Source organism: Sminthopsis crassicaudata, chromosome 3 (assembly GCF_048593235.1).
Source record: "Sminthopsis crassicaudata isolate SCR6 chromosome 3, ASM4859323v1, whole genome shotgun sequence".
Lineage (NCBI taxonomy): Eukaryota > Metazoa > Chordata > Mammalia > Dasyuromorphia > Dasyuridae > Sminthopsis > Sminthopsis crassicaudata.
The window spans coordinates 269,976,426-269,991,594 of record NC_133619.1 but is presented as its reverse complement, the minus strand read 5'-3'; the positions used below and the strand labels follow the sequence as shown (position 1 = coordinate 269,991,594).

At 32.2% G+C, this 15,169-nt stretch overlaps 1 long non-coding RNA gene across 2 annotated transcripts in view; it reads right to left on the bottom strand.

The window, feature by feature from the left end:
* Window positions 1-5,698: 5,698 nt before the first annotated feature.
* Window positions 5,699-15,169, bottom strand: part of LOC141561322 (uncharacterized) — a 138,748-nt gene continuing 129,277 nt past the window's right edge. For both annotated transcript variants that reach the window (XR_012488021.1, XR_012488020.1), the window contains exon 5: window positions 5,699-6,839. This is a non-coding gene — a long non-coding RNA (uncharacterized LOC141561322). The remainder of the gene's footprint in view (window positions 6,840-15,169) is intronic.

The following is a 15,169-nucleotide window of genomic DNA, read 5'->3' as shown; positions in this document are numbered from 1 at the left end:
AGATTCTACAAAAGTAACAGACCATGGCAAAGTGGATATGGGGAGGTGAGAGATTGGGAGTTTAGGATGACCCCTGGCATGGATGGGTGGATGCCCTGAATAGTAGTAAGGAACTTTAGAAGGGACAAAGATTTTGAGGGAAAGATAATGAGTTTGTTGAGCTTAAAATGTTTATGGAACATGTCTAATAGGCAATTGGAAATGATTGGAGGTTAGCAGATGTTAATGTTGTACAACTAGATTTGAGAGTTATCAACAAAGATATAACTGAATCCATCCATGGAAGCTAATAAGGTCACCACAGAAAATAGCAGAGAAGAGGAAAAAGTCCAGAGAGTAGCTTGTAGGACAACCCTAGATGGTGCTTATGACCTGGAGAAAGAGTCAGCAAAGGGGACTGAGAACTGGTTAGATAAGTAAAAGGAAAAAGTATTATACTAAAAACCTAGAGAGAAGACAATATCAAAACAGAGTAATCAACAATGTCAAAAGTTGCAGAACAGTGAAGAATGAAAACTGAGAAAAGCTAATTAGCTTTTAAAAGCAATTAAGGGTTCATTAGTAACATTAGAGAGAACATCTTCAGTTGAATGATAAGGGACAACCAGATTGTAGTTTGAAAAAGTGTGAGAGGAACAGAAGTGGGGATGCCTAATATACAATGCCTTGTCAAGTTGTGTAGTAACAAAAGGAAGAAGAGACATGAGATCATAGCTACCTCATTGGACAGATGATCAAATGATAGTTTTGGAAGGATAGGAAAAAATCTGGATATATTTATAGGCAGAAGAGAAGCAGCCAGTGGAAAAGAGATTGAATATAAGCAAATGGGAATAATAAAGCAGCAATCTATTGGAGATGGGATGGAATAGTACCATGTGTACAGACAGAGGGTTTTATTTTGGCAAAAAGACTCACTTTTTATGTTAGAGGCCAAAGGTCTCTAAGTGATATTAAAGCAAAGAAATTTTTAAAAAAGAAACTCATGCAAAGGGATGGACACTCAAAAAGAAATGTGAATATGTATCCTAGATCCATGATTATGAGGATATACACACACACATATTATTTAATTACAAATTTGGAATTTTGTATCTCTTATTCCATATATGCAAACACTCACACATATTTTAAAATTGGAAGGATCCTTAGAGACTACTTAGTTCAAACCATTCCCCAAACATGTCTCAGGATACTAGGAAAAATATTTGCTAAATCTTTATTGTAAAGCAGCTCATGTAAAGTATGATTCTATATGTAAATACATATATCTATATACATGAGAATATGGAGGGAGAGGAACGGAAAAGATGAAAGATAGAAAGTTAAATTATAAAAGAGAAATGATAAGTGTGAATTTCTCAGGGAACATATCTTAGAAAATAGAAATTATGTTTATAAAACCTAATTTATGGAACATAAGCAACAGAAACTTCCAGGTGATATACTCAAAGAATTTGATTTAATTTCTCATATTTCTTTAGAAGAGCATAGGATAGTTTACCTCTAAGACCTGTGGAAAAGGAAGGAATTTATGACCAAAGAAGAACTAGAGGTCATTATTGATCCCAAAATAGAAAATTTTGATTATATCAAATTAAAAAGGTTTTGTACAAATAAAACTAATGCAGACAAGATTAGAAGGGAAGTAATAAACTGGGAAAACATTTTTTACAGTCAAAGATTCTGATAAAGGCCTCATTTCCAAAATATATAGAGAATCGACTCTAATTTATAAGAAATCAAACTATTCTCCAATTGATAAATGGTCAAAGGATATGAATAGACAATTCTCAGATGAAGAAATTGAAACTATTTCCAGCCATATGAAAAGATGCTCCAAGTCATTATTAATCAAGAAATGCAAATTAAGACAACTCTGAGATACCACTACACACCTGTCAGATTGGCTAGAATGACAGGGAAAGATAATGCAGAATGTTGGAGGGGATGTGGGAAAACTGGGACACTGATACATTGTTGGTGGAGCTATGAAAGAATCCAACCATTCTGGAGAGCAATTTGGAACTATGCCCAAAAAGTTATGAAACTATGCACGCCCTTTGATCCAGCAGCATTACTACTGGGCTTATATCCCAAGAGATTTTAAAGAAGGGAAAGGGACCTGTATGTGCAAGAATGTTTGTGGCAGCCCTCTTTGTAGTGGCCAGAAACTGGAAACTGAGTGGATGACCATCAATTGGAGAATGGCTGAATAAATTGTGGTATATGAATATTATGGAATATTATTGTTCTGTAAGAAATGACCAGCAGGATGATTTCAGAAAGGCCTGGAGAAACTTACATGAACTGATGCTGAGTGAAATGAGCAGGACCAGGAGATCATTATACACTTCAACAACAATACTATATGATGATCAATTCTGATGGACGAGGCCCTCTCCAACAATGAGATGAACAAATCAGTTTCACTAGAGCAGTAATGAACTGAACCAGCTACACCCAGCGAAAGAGCTCTGGGAGTTGACTATGAACCACTACATAGAATTTCCAATTCCTATATTTTTGTCTGCCTACATTTTTTATTTCCTTCACAGGCTAATTGTAAACTGTTTCAAAGTCCAATTCTTTTTGTACAGCAAAATAACTGTTTGAATATGTATACATATATTGTATTTAACTTATACTTTAACATATTTATTGTATTGTTATGTATTGTTCAACCTGCCACCTGGGGGAAGGGATGGGGGTAAGGAGGGGAAAAGTTGAAACAAAAGGTTTTGCAATTGTCAATGCTGGAAAATTACATATGCATAAAATTTTTGTAAAAAATAATTAATTAAAAAAAGAAATATTTCTTTGAAATATATGTGTGTGTATATGTGTGTAAAGATAGTTTTGACCATTCATTCTAGGGTCCTAAGTTTTTCTCTCTCCCTCCCCAAAACAGCAAGCAATATGATATGGCTTAAACACGTGTAATTACTTTAAACATGAAATATATATCACCTATTATATATATATACATACATATATATTTAAAATCCTATCATAATACAAAAATAATTTCCACTGAACTTAAGAAAAGTAATATAGGATTTACATAAATAACGGAAGCTATAAAATGATTTGAGAAGGTGAGAATAAAATTAATTTAACCAAGAGTTGCTTGAGAATGAACATGTAGTTATAAATCTAACCAAGAAATCTTACCATGTTATTGGTTCTAAGCCAAATGGATGGAGTACTCAATACTTGATAAAAACAAAATTTTGACCAATGATGAATTAAGGATGCCATTATCTTTATATAGGGAACCTCACTAATTTTTTGAAAGGAAAGGCCTCTTTAGGTGAAAAAATTTATAAATTTCCCTATGGTTTTTGTATTTTCAGTCTCTCTCTCTTTTCATTGGCTTTTCCTTTCAAAATACAGCCCCTTACACTGAGATCATACTGTTTACATCCAAACAATTTATTTAAAAAAAAAAAAAAAAAAAAAAGGAATCTATTTTGTTTCCGTATACTTACTCCTCAACTCCCTACAATCTGACTTTCACCTCACACCAAACTGACACTGCACACACAGAGTAAAAAGAACAATCCATGTTAGATATGGTTTATTTAGATTATTCATTTCTTTTTGTCTTTTTTTAAGGGTTTCTTGGGTAAGAGTAGGCAAGTGTTTTGGCAATTCAGATCTATGCAGTGGTATTTATCTTATAATTTTAAGTCTTTTAGGTATTCATCTTTTCTATAAAGACAAGACATTCTTAAACTGAAGTCCGAGTTGGAGGTATAATTCAAAGAACACTGTATGAGCCCATTCATATTTTGGGGATTCAATTTATTCATCTATAAAGCAAGAAAATTAGACTAGATTACACCTATGCTTCTGGCTAAACTCTAGGAATATGATTTTTCTAAATTACCTATGGGCTGGGTACTAAAAAGACAAAAGAGAAATAAAATGTCTAAATAACCCTTAAGTAAGGTAATTAAATCTATTCTGAATAATCATAGAATAGGAAGCCAAATAGTTGCAGTTTTAATAAATCAAAATCTTGCAAAAATGTAAGGAAACAAAATGTAAAAACATATAGAAGATTCTGAATCAATTGTGGAATATATTTTCATCTACATTAAATGAAAATTTTTTTTTCTGAGAAAGAACTATTTTAAGGTAATTACAAATTTTTAAAATTTCATATATTCTAAAGTGATTTTTTAAGAATTTGGAAAAGAGATAATTCACCAAAAAGTATGTAAAGACAGACTGTCAAAAGTAAAAGAATGGAGATGATCCCTTCATTCTAAAGGTCAGGAAATATTCTTTTTTTTTATAGAACATATTTGAAACACAAATTTAATTAGTGAAATGACCAACTACCATTTCTGAGGACTGATGATGATACTGTCCACTTCCTAATCTTTGAAGAGAGAAGAGATTTAAGAGACAGGAGGAGATATGCAAGTTGGACACACAGCCACTTTGAGAATCTGTTTTACTTAATTATGCATTTGTTACAGGGTTTTTTTGTTTGCTTGTTTTAAATATGGTGGGAAGGAGCGAAAAGAGAGAAAATAAATGTCTGTTAATTGAAAAATAAAAAGATACAATAGGAATAAAATTCAACTCCTTCATATCTTGCCATAATCATAAACTTAATGCCAATATATTTGGTTTATGAGGGAAAAATTCAGCCTGAGAATTTGGGATTCATTTTACTATTTTCTCCCAGCTCTGAATTCTTTCACGGCTACACAAGACTCAAATAATGTATGTAGTTTTTAAAACTATATTTTATTATATTATATATGTAATATTATATATATTTTTTAAAAAGCAGTGTGTGCTCCAAATGTATATATTTTTAAAAAGCAGTTCAAGAGATGTATAGAATGAAAGGTAAGTAGGCAAGAAACTTTCAAATCTCATTTTCAAACAGGCAAACATTATTTTAAAATCTCAAAAATATTAATTTTATTTTTCTAAAATAACAATACTGTTGTAAAAATACATTACATCACTAAAATCCATGGTCATATATGCTTAGATTTGTCTTTGCCCATTTTTTATCTTAAATGTAGGAATCTATATTAATTTTAAATACATATTTCCTAGTTTATCGCATCAGTTATTTGTAATTTCCTGCCAAAAATATGTATTCTAATGATAATTTTAAATTAGTTTTTATTAATGAAAATTTGGAAGCAAAACCCACTAGTTGTATGAAATGCAACTATCAATAATATTCACTGCAAATATACCTCATTTAATTATTGTCCTTGCCAACAAGAAAAAAATTTAATAACAATAATGTGCTAGTATGCCTCCATTTCTTACTTTAACTTATAATTCTACACCAAAACCTCCCTTATCTTGGCATCATAAGTGATTCCAAATTGCAGTAAAAATTTAGTTTAGTTTAATTCCTGGCTTCAATATTGAGGAGTAAAGAGTAAACTAAATGGAAATAGCCAATGTGCTTAGACTTCTAATCTATCAGGGAGAAGGGAGCTGCAAGAAAGAATTTTTCTTTCTGAAACTGAAGAAAGAATTCTTAGTTTCTGAAACAATGAGGCAGTACAGATATGGCAAGGCAGTAAGACTGGGAATTTGGCTGCCACAACTATGTGTGGAGTCCTGCGACTGAAGGGAAAGACTAAAATGAATGGAAAAGAAAGATTATAAAAAGCGAGACCAATATGTGCAGAAGTAGAGAGATCTAAGCACATGTGTGGGAAGGCAGCGGTTTTATTTCATTCACAGCCTTAGTACATAAAGTTACAGGAATTATATGTACAAATAGATAAGTAGTGAGTGACCAAATAAGTAAATGTAATAAATGTTTCTGAGTTGGGGAGGGGAGTTTTTGGGGGGAAAGAAGAAAGACTTGAGAAGAATTCATTATACTTTTAAATTAAAATTTAAAACATTTTAAAACTTTAAGAGTAGGTGGTTTTGTTTAACAATATACTTCTCTGTAAACTGTTACTATTATGGATGGTCATTTAAATATGAAATCACAGTAAAAATCATCTTTTAAAAAGAAATTTCCTTTAAATCTTCCCAAAGGAAAATTCCACGAATTTTCTTTTATTTCTGTTAAACAAGTAGTCACAACATCAAATATGAAGCCTGGACTACAGACAGTAGTTAGATGTTTATTCCCAGGTAGCCTGAAACCCAGCAGACAATGTAGCTGTTACTTAATAAACACAGAATTCTACATTGTATGCCAGGTTCATGCCCCAAACCTGGATGTTCTTCCTACAAAACCAATTCTTTTGATCTGGATAACATAATTCAGCTCTAAATGTTTCAAAATGAATTTATGCTACTCATCTCATATAGAGTCAATACAAAGACCAGAAGTTAAAAATAAAAAGCAAGTTGGATTTCCTTAGGCAAAAAGTTAGATTAGGGAACATCACACAGATAACACTATAGTTTAACTATTGCATTATTCAGAAATTATATTCTTAAAGCCCATTTTTTCTAGAAAGGTATGTTAGTGATTGATACATTCCATGGAAATAAAAGCATCAATAGAAACTCAACATTGAGAATAGGTTTTTTTTTTTTTTTTTCTTATCATTTCTGATTATTTAAATAAGACACGATGATGACCACATTTGAAATCACACTGGAGAACCAGGAATTTTCTATATATGTTGAAGAAAAGGCAAAATCCTCATTGTTCAAGAAGTGTCAATCAGTCTTCACTAGAAGATTGGGAGAGAAGCTCTAAGATGCCATCAGAGACCCAGTAGCCAGATGTAGCTGCTGATTGAAAGGGACAGGATCTACACTGACTACTGAGCGAATGAGGGACAAAACAGGCAGAAGGCACCGTATCTTTTCATGGAGATATTCTGTGGAAAGAAGAGGAAAACATTTAGTTCCACAAATTGACCAAAATATTTAAAAGAAATGACCTATTTTTTGGTGGAGTGGCATGAATCTCTAATACTTCAGGATGGAAAAGTCCTCATAAAATAAGCTATAAGTTGTTATTCAATCGAAAATATATATGCTTTATAAAAGTGTTTATGTAGCTTTGGAGCAATTTTCAGGCCAATGAAAATCAGAACAGTTACAGAAAACTTTTTTTTTTGATTTAGAGAAATTCTTTAGTTCTTAAGTTTTGTGGTGTTATGGATTCCTTTGGAAGTTTGGGGAACTCTTGGATAAAGCAAAGTACATAAAATTACAAAGGAATACAATTGTATCCAAAAAGTTATCAAAATATATTTTTTAAAAATCCATAGATCTCCCGGTTAAGAACTCCTGCTGTAGTGGTCCAATACCCATCTATATTTTTGTATCAACTTTAGATACATAAATATATTGTTCATATATATGGAAAGGTAAGAGGGCAATTATTTACCCATGCTTATTAAAATAGTATTGCTCTGTAACCAAAAAGAACAATGCTACTGGTACTGGTAGCTGAAGTTACTGCTTTCTGGACTACTTATTCCATTATACTTATTATAGGAATAGAATATGGTTCTAAGAGAACCATTTTCATCATTTAAGATTAGAATAGCCATTTAATTATTCCCTAAAATTCCTATTTTATAGGGTAAGCTTATTCATTATCTTATATCTATATATTAATATCTGTTATATTTTATATGTACACCTATGTGTATACACATTCATATTCCCTTATGTAATTTTCTAAACAGAAAATTTAGTATTGAGGAATCGCTGTATGTATTTCACTAGAATAAGAAATATAAGGAAACAAAAGTATTTATAAAAATTCCTTAATTTTAGGAAATAAAAATCTAAGACTCAGTGAGGTAAATAATTTACCCATTGTTATAAAAATACCAAATAGTGGATGAAGGCTGCTAACTCTTAATGAGTCAACAAATGAATTCCTCTATTCATTTGGTATGATTCGAATAGCATTCTAATTAATGCTATTAATTAGATAATTAATATCTAGCTACTAAATATTAATTATCTAATATAATTAGATTATATTAGGATTCTTAATGAGAATAGCAAAAATTCTAATTTTTCTTAGTAAAATTTTTGAGAATTTTTAGCTATGTTTATAATTTTGGATTAGATAGTTTCTAAGATCCCTTCTGGCCCTAAATATCATATGATATCTCAAAATGTTCTCTCCACTACAAGATAATTTGCACACCACATTCTTATCTTCAATTTAATTACTTTCCTAATTTGTTACAAGTGTGAACATCCTTCCACTACTAAATTCTCAATCTTGTTGTCTTAAGAATACTAATGGATTTGAAACATTTTATTACTGTTGTGATAAAATATGAGCCTACTTTGTAAGTGAACACATAATTGAAGAAGTTTTACCTGAAAATTTTAGTACACTATGTTGTTAAAGGAAGTCACATACACATGTGTGCACACTCACACACACTCCCTCTCTCTTTCTCCTTATGCAACAAGGTGAAATTATGCCAGAAATGAAACCAACAGCTGAAATACAGGTGTCTAATTAAAGTATGTTCTTGTGAACTTGAATTCCTGCTGTGTTACATAATTACATTTGAGCCAGCAGTATCACCATAACTGGCAAATGTTTGTAGTGAATCCAGCTCTTGCATACCTGAGACCCTGTGACTATATTGATTAAAAACATTTACACCATCTGATGGTCACTTGACTCTCACATCACACTATTTAGTAAATTGCCCTCTAAATCAACATTAAGACTGGTCTGAACATTTTGATGGAAATTCTTGCTAAAGATTTTTTCCCCCTTAAAGAGCTTTGCCAGACAATACTAGTCTGAGCAGGTCTAGGGTTGGCATGAGAATTTAAAGTAAGTTACTCAAGGCAAAACCTGTTGTATACCCATAAAGACAGACTCAAACTAGTTAAAAATATTTATTGGTAATTATCTTTGACTTTTTTCTCAATGAGAATCAAACTTCTTCACAATCATTTGTTGAATACATGAGTATTTTGCTCTGTGGCAATAGGGAAATGAGGGGGTGGAAATACACCCAGAAGAAGAAAAATTTTAACCCAAGAATAGCCAACTTCAGGAATTAATGACAAGAGTATAGGAGAATAATGTGTGCATGTATGTGCCCATGAGTGCTTGTGTGAGTACTTTTTTTATGCAGGAACATTTATGGAATGAAAAGAATCAGCATGTTAATATTCTTTAAGGAAAATGGCTCTAAAGTGTGAGGAGTTGGTAGTAAGAGAAATTCTTGGCATATTTTAAGAATTAAGAAATGAAAGGACATTGTTAAGATAAGCTCAGGTAACATTATGGTGCACCAATGACTAAAGTAATTTAGAATGCTTAAGTGAGCTGAATGTTTTCTGAATAGATATACAGTGACAGAAAGAGAAAAGATATGGAAAAGGGAAAGAGATTAGTCTCTTAAAAAGAGTTCATTACTTGGAAGATTATAAATTACCATCTCATGAGGAACAGATTGACTACTTCATGTAATCATGAAGTTCTTGCTCCCCTGATGCTCACATCTTTAAAAAGCTGTGCGTGTATGTGTGTGTGTGTGTTAAAAACCAATATGAACTTAATAGATATTCAGGAAGTACTTAATCATAAGTAAGGATTCTGCAGGGCACAAAAATGACCCAAGGTCCTATCGTCCCCATAAGGCACTGAGCTTCATGAAATGTGTAAGTAATATAATGAAAGGTAGGCTATGAAACTGTCAATAAGAACAATAAAAATTTTAGAAGATTTCAAGAGAGATTACCCTCAGTTTTTCAGAGGGATAGCATTCAGATGAATAGGAGTGATTCTCATATGGGAAAATCTTCACTGAAGAGAATACATTTGAATATCATTTTTAAAGATGGGGAAGCTGTATATCACACCATATTGACAGTAGTCATCTCTACAGTAACAATTATATGGGCAAGTAGAAGTACATTTGGGCTGAAATATACTGTTTTGTGTATATGGCTCATTTTGAGCCTTCCTTTACATATTTAGCCTCATATAGCTGATGTGGAATAGAAGAAAGGAAAAGGAATGAGGAGTTATATTTAATAATTATTATGTCACATAATTATAAAAACAGAGATCTCAAAAATAATTTAAGACTAAACTAAGAAGGTGGAAAAATTCTAGCTCAAGAAATAAAGACTTTTCTCTTTATCTTTAGAAATTTCTGGTTTCACCATTTTGGATCTCTCACAGTCTAAGTTTTAAGAAGTGATCAACTACTATATATAAACAAATATTTAAAGTTCAACAAAATTTAACAGCTTTTTAATAAAACTTTATGTTACTAATAAATTTGAACTTTGGTACAGAATCATAGAAAATTAAGAGATCTCAGAAATCACATATTTCAAATTCCCTCTTTTTACAGAGGAGGAAAATGAAATTCAGAATACTTAAGTAAATTGACCAAGACATATAGATAGTTAATAGTGAAGTTGGGGAAAGTGCCAATTGTGGGAATCTTAAATTTTCTTAAATTAAAATACTAAATATTCTCCCCATCATTTTCCAATGCCCTTACTCTGTTGAGTCCTTCCAATTTATCCTGGATGTAGCTTGTTCGTACATATTTATCTTGTTTTTTCCCCATCAGACTATTAAACTCCTTGAGGGCAAGAACTTTTTTTTTTTTCTATTCTTGGCACATGGTAGGAGCCTAATAAATGCTAACTGACTTGACTACTGCATCCTCCACTTCATGCTATATGTGAAAAACATGCTACATTATCAAATCCCCTTAATTGTGTATTATAGGTAAAATTATATGGAGTCAGAATCAAAAAGAAAAATCTATTTCTGAGGAAAGTGGGTTATTGTGGTTTTGGATTATTTGGAATGGGTATATTAATCATAGGATAATGCAACATACCACTTCACTTTGCTTGGATAGACTCAAGAAACTACATGAATGTACTTAGTTCAACTCACTTAAAACAAATAAAAATTAAAAATTTTTGTCAATACCCATAAGAAAAATATTAATGTTGGTGCATGGGTGCTGTGGAAACCAACCAACTCCATTTTAGCTTTGATATCTTCACTGGGTAAGAACATATCTCAATCAATTAAGCAAGAGCTTTAGACTACATATAGGGGACTCATTGGAAAAATTTTTCACCCAATATTTTAATTATTGCATGCTCTATCCACTAGGGGAAAAATAGGAATTTCATCCCCTCATTTTAATTGGGTATTATAAGGAGTTAGTTTTTTGAGTTTATTTCTTTAAATGTCAGATCATTTGTTTTGAAACTGCCTATGTTTGTTTGAAAGTTTATGTACCAATATCTGCTGCTTTACTGTAAGGTAGTATGATCATTGAAAACAATATAAAATGTAGGGTTGTTATACAACCCTAAAATAAAATCTTTAAAATGGTAGTGCCTACAGAATAGTATTATTTTTCATAAACAATCATATTTTAATATGTACTTTTTAAATGTCTTAGGCTACCCAATTATTTGTTACTTGAATCCAGATGGCTTCTCTGAGATCTTTTTTTTGGGGGGAGTGCAGGTCCAGAGTTTACCACCTGGCCTGGAAACCCCAAATAAACCTTTAAACGCTTAATCTCTTTTCTTGGGATACTCACTCTTATTTAGAGACTAGTTTTCTAGTTTTCTTTGCTCATTGACTAAGCTTAATTGTCTTATTTAGAATTCTAGTAAGAATGTCCTTGTAATGGCAAGAATTCATAGTGGAGAAATCTTGATACTTTTTGAGAATAGGGACCCAGAGGAAAATTACATCGACTTCAGAAGAGACTCTCCGGGGAAGTTTTTGTAAGGCCCATTTAGAAAGGGAAACTTAAGGAAAAATCTGTCCAAATTCTCGTTGGATGAAGAAAGGGAGGAAACAAGCATTTATTAAGTGTCTTCTATGTACCAAGATATTGTGTGAAATGCTTTTATAAGTATCTCATTCTTATCCTCGGAATAAGCCTTTGAGGTAGATGCTATTATTATCTTCATTCTGTAAATGAGGAAATTGAGATAGACAGAGCAGTTATGGTTTGCCCAAAGTCACACAGCTAATAAGTGTCTGATCTGAATTTGAACTCAAATCTTCCTAATTCTGGGCCCCATACTCTATTATGTTCAGCACCTAATTGCTTCTAGGTGGTCTGGCATAGGGATTTTTTTTTTTTTTTTTTTGCACTAAAAAAATTACTGAAGGTCTTACAAGTTTGATTTCTCATCTGGAGTGAAAAAAGAATCATCTCCTCCCCCCTCCCCCAACCCATCTCCATGAGAGGAGTACCATATGCTTTGAAATAACTGCAGGGAATAAACTTTCCATCTGAGATTTTTTATTTTATTTCCTTTTTAAAATTAGCAATTGATTAAAGTCACATTAATAATGTAGATCCAGAAAAAGAAGAGGAACTTAAGTAATGTGGGAAACAGTAAAAAGTCTTTATTAGCTTTGAGCCCTTCTCTTTTCTCTCCCACTTTAAATAGAAACCTACAAGTTTCTTTTTCTTTTTTTTTCTTTCTTTCTTTCTTTTTTTTTTTTTGCTGAGGCAACTGGGATTAAGTGACTTGCCCAGGGTCACCTACCTAAGGAAGTATTAAGTGTCTGAGACCAGATTTGAACTCAGGTCCCCCTGACTTCAGGGCTAGTGCTCTATCCACTGGGCCACCTAGCTGCCCCAAAAGCTACAAGTATCAAAGGAGATTTTTGGCTATTTAACATTTCTCAATACTAGAAGTTCCAGCAAATATAAAGTCACAACTGTACAGTGGGCAGGTGCAAATAAAACAAATGTGGATATATAATTTTATTATCTTGGTTATAACCACATAAATGGATGAAAAGATATAATAATATATATAATAAGGTCTTATTTACGTTTTCTCACTGGGTTTTGATTTTGAGGTACTTCATAAATATTTAACTAGTACTTATTAAACACTTACTATATGCATGCCAGGAACTGGGAACACAAAGAGATAAAGATAAAAAATTCCAAAAGTTTATATTCTTGACAAACATATATGCATGTGCACATTACTTGGGACAAGCAATTATTTTGGTTTCATTTTATGACATCAACAGTCATATGTGTTAACCTCACTTGACACTAAGCTGACTCAGAACATTTGTCACTAATCAGATGAAATAAGATTTCACTGGTTTCCTCATTTTTATTTAAGTTTTCTATCTGAGGAATGGCAGATTTTATATTATACCCATTTCATTGCTCTCTTTGATTGTTTTTAATTCAGTAGTTTAAAGAATGGATTTTACTCCAAGAAAAGTATAAAATCTGTTCCTCTTAAAGAGCACCTTAAGCAATAGTTGGAGATGGTGTAGCTACTGTTGGTGTGAGGAGTCTAGGGTTTTAAGAATCATTAAGACTATAATGTAATAGAGTCAATCACATTGAAGTGCAAAGGCAAGTGCAGTTGAAATTGAAAAACAATACCAAGATGTGACAAATTGCTGCTGAAATGATACCTCACTAATTTCCAACAAATATACAGTCACATTCAGAGGTACATTACAAGAGCGACTTGAGTTCTCTAGACCAAAGCTTCCTAAACTGTTAGTCATGACCTCATAAAGGGTCATATAACAATGTGGGAGCTGCAAAATTATGATTTATTTTCAGTAAATGTCGATTACCTACTTTATATTATGCCAGAGGTCACATGCAAAAATTCACAGGCAAAAATGGGTTACAAGTAGAAAAAAGTTTAAGAAGCCTTTCACTAGACCAAGTCAAAAGTTAGAAAAATAACAGGAAGATGAATAAAACAATACAAATACTGGAGTAATGAAAATTGTTAAAAGGTAATTTTTACTGCAGAAACTCATTCTTGCATTCAAGACTATAACCAAAACCATTGCTAGAAAGCTGATAACTGGGCAATGGCCTGGAAGTTCTCCTGATTTAAACCTAGTTGAAAGCCTGTGGGTTATAATCAGTACTAGACTTGGGAGGAGAAAAGCCTTTTTCTCAAAGGTACAGTTAACGTCTAAGCTGATTAAAAATGTGATTTCATGATGAAGAATTACATATCAAAATTGCAAAGTATAAAATGTGCTAATAGCAATGATGATAAAGATGAATAGGATGAGCTAGCATTTATATTGTGTTTTAAGGTCTACAGAGTATTTTACAAATAAATGAGGGAATTGGACTAGCTTACTTCTAAGATCTTTGTCCAGTTTTAAATCTATGATTCTATGAACTAGAGTAGATTTAGGAAGAAACTACAGAGAAAAAACTTTCTTTAAGGAGTCAGCTGAGAAAGAGAAGGTTAATCACAGGACTGACCAGAGTCAAGAGATCAGAGAAGAAAGCATTTCTTTCTGACGGAAGGACAGTGACATATTTTATGGCAGAGCTGAAAGAGGAAACAGCAGAAGCAAAACCACTATTTGTATTGAGAGTAGGAACAAAGGAGAAACTTAGTTCCTCTTTCTATATTAAGGAAAGAGGTCAAGATTATTACCATCTCTCTGAATGATTCATGGAGGGTAAGAAAGTATGAAATCTACGCTACTGAAGGAATAAGAGTAAGAAGAATTCTTTTCAGTATCAAAGAAGTAGAGAGTATTTTCACTTGAAAAGATAAATGGCTGTGTTGATAAAGCTCAGAAAAATGAAAAGTAAATATAGTCAGAACCTGGGAGAAACAAGTTAGTCAGATAGATACTTAAAACTTATGTTTTTATAGCACTTGAGGTTTAACAAGTATGTTTTCTCACAGCAGCCCTGGGAGTGGGGTATATTCACTGTTTTCATTTTAAAAAGAAAACTAAGATGCAAAAAAGGGATTTGATACCATACATCAAAAATTCATTGCTGCATACAACTGTTATATTGGTATACAATAAACACACTACACTACTTCACTATACAATATTACACATTCTTGTAAGAAAATTCACTATGGCTACAGTTGTTTATTTTATGATCAATTCATAATACCATAGAAGGCTAGAAGGCTCTAGTGGGCATTAAGACATGAGGTGTAATTTTTCACAAATGACTTGTCTTTTGCTAAGGGCAAACAGATGTTGAGACTTGTATGGGGGCAGAAGTGCTGAATTTCATAGTGCAAAGATAGGGTTTGATTAAGCTAACCAATCCTGCCAATTAGTGTAACTAACAAGATGCTATACTGCCCTGATACCTTTATCAGATGGGAAGATTTCTATTAAATCATTCAAAGACATTACACTAATGTGTAAAGTCCTTAATTTTGA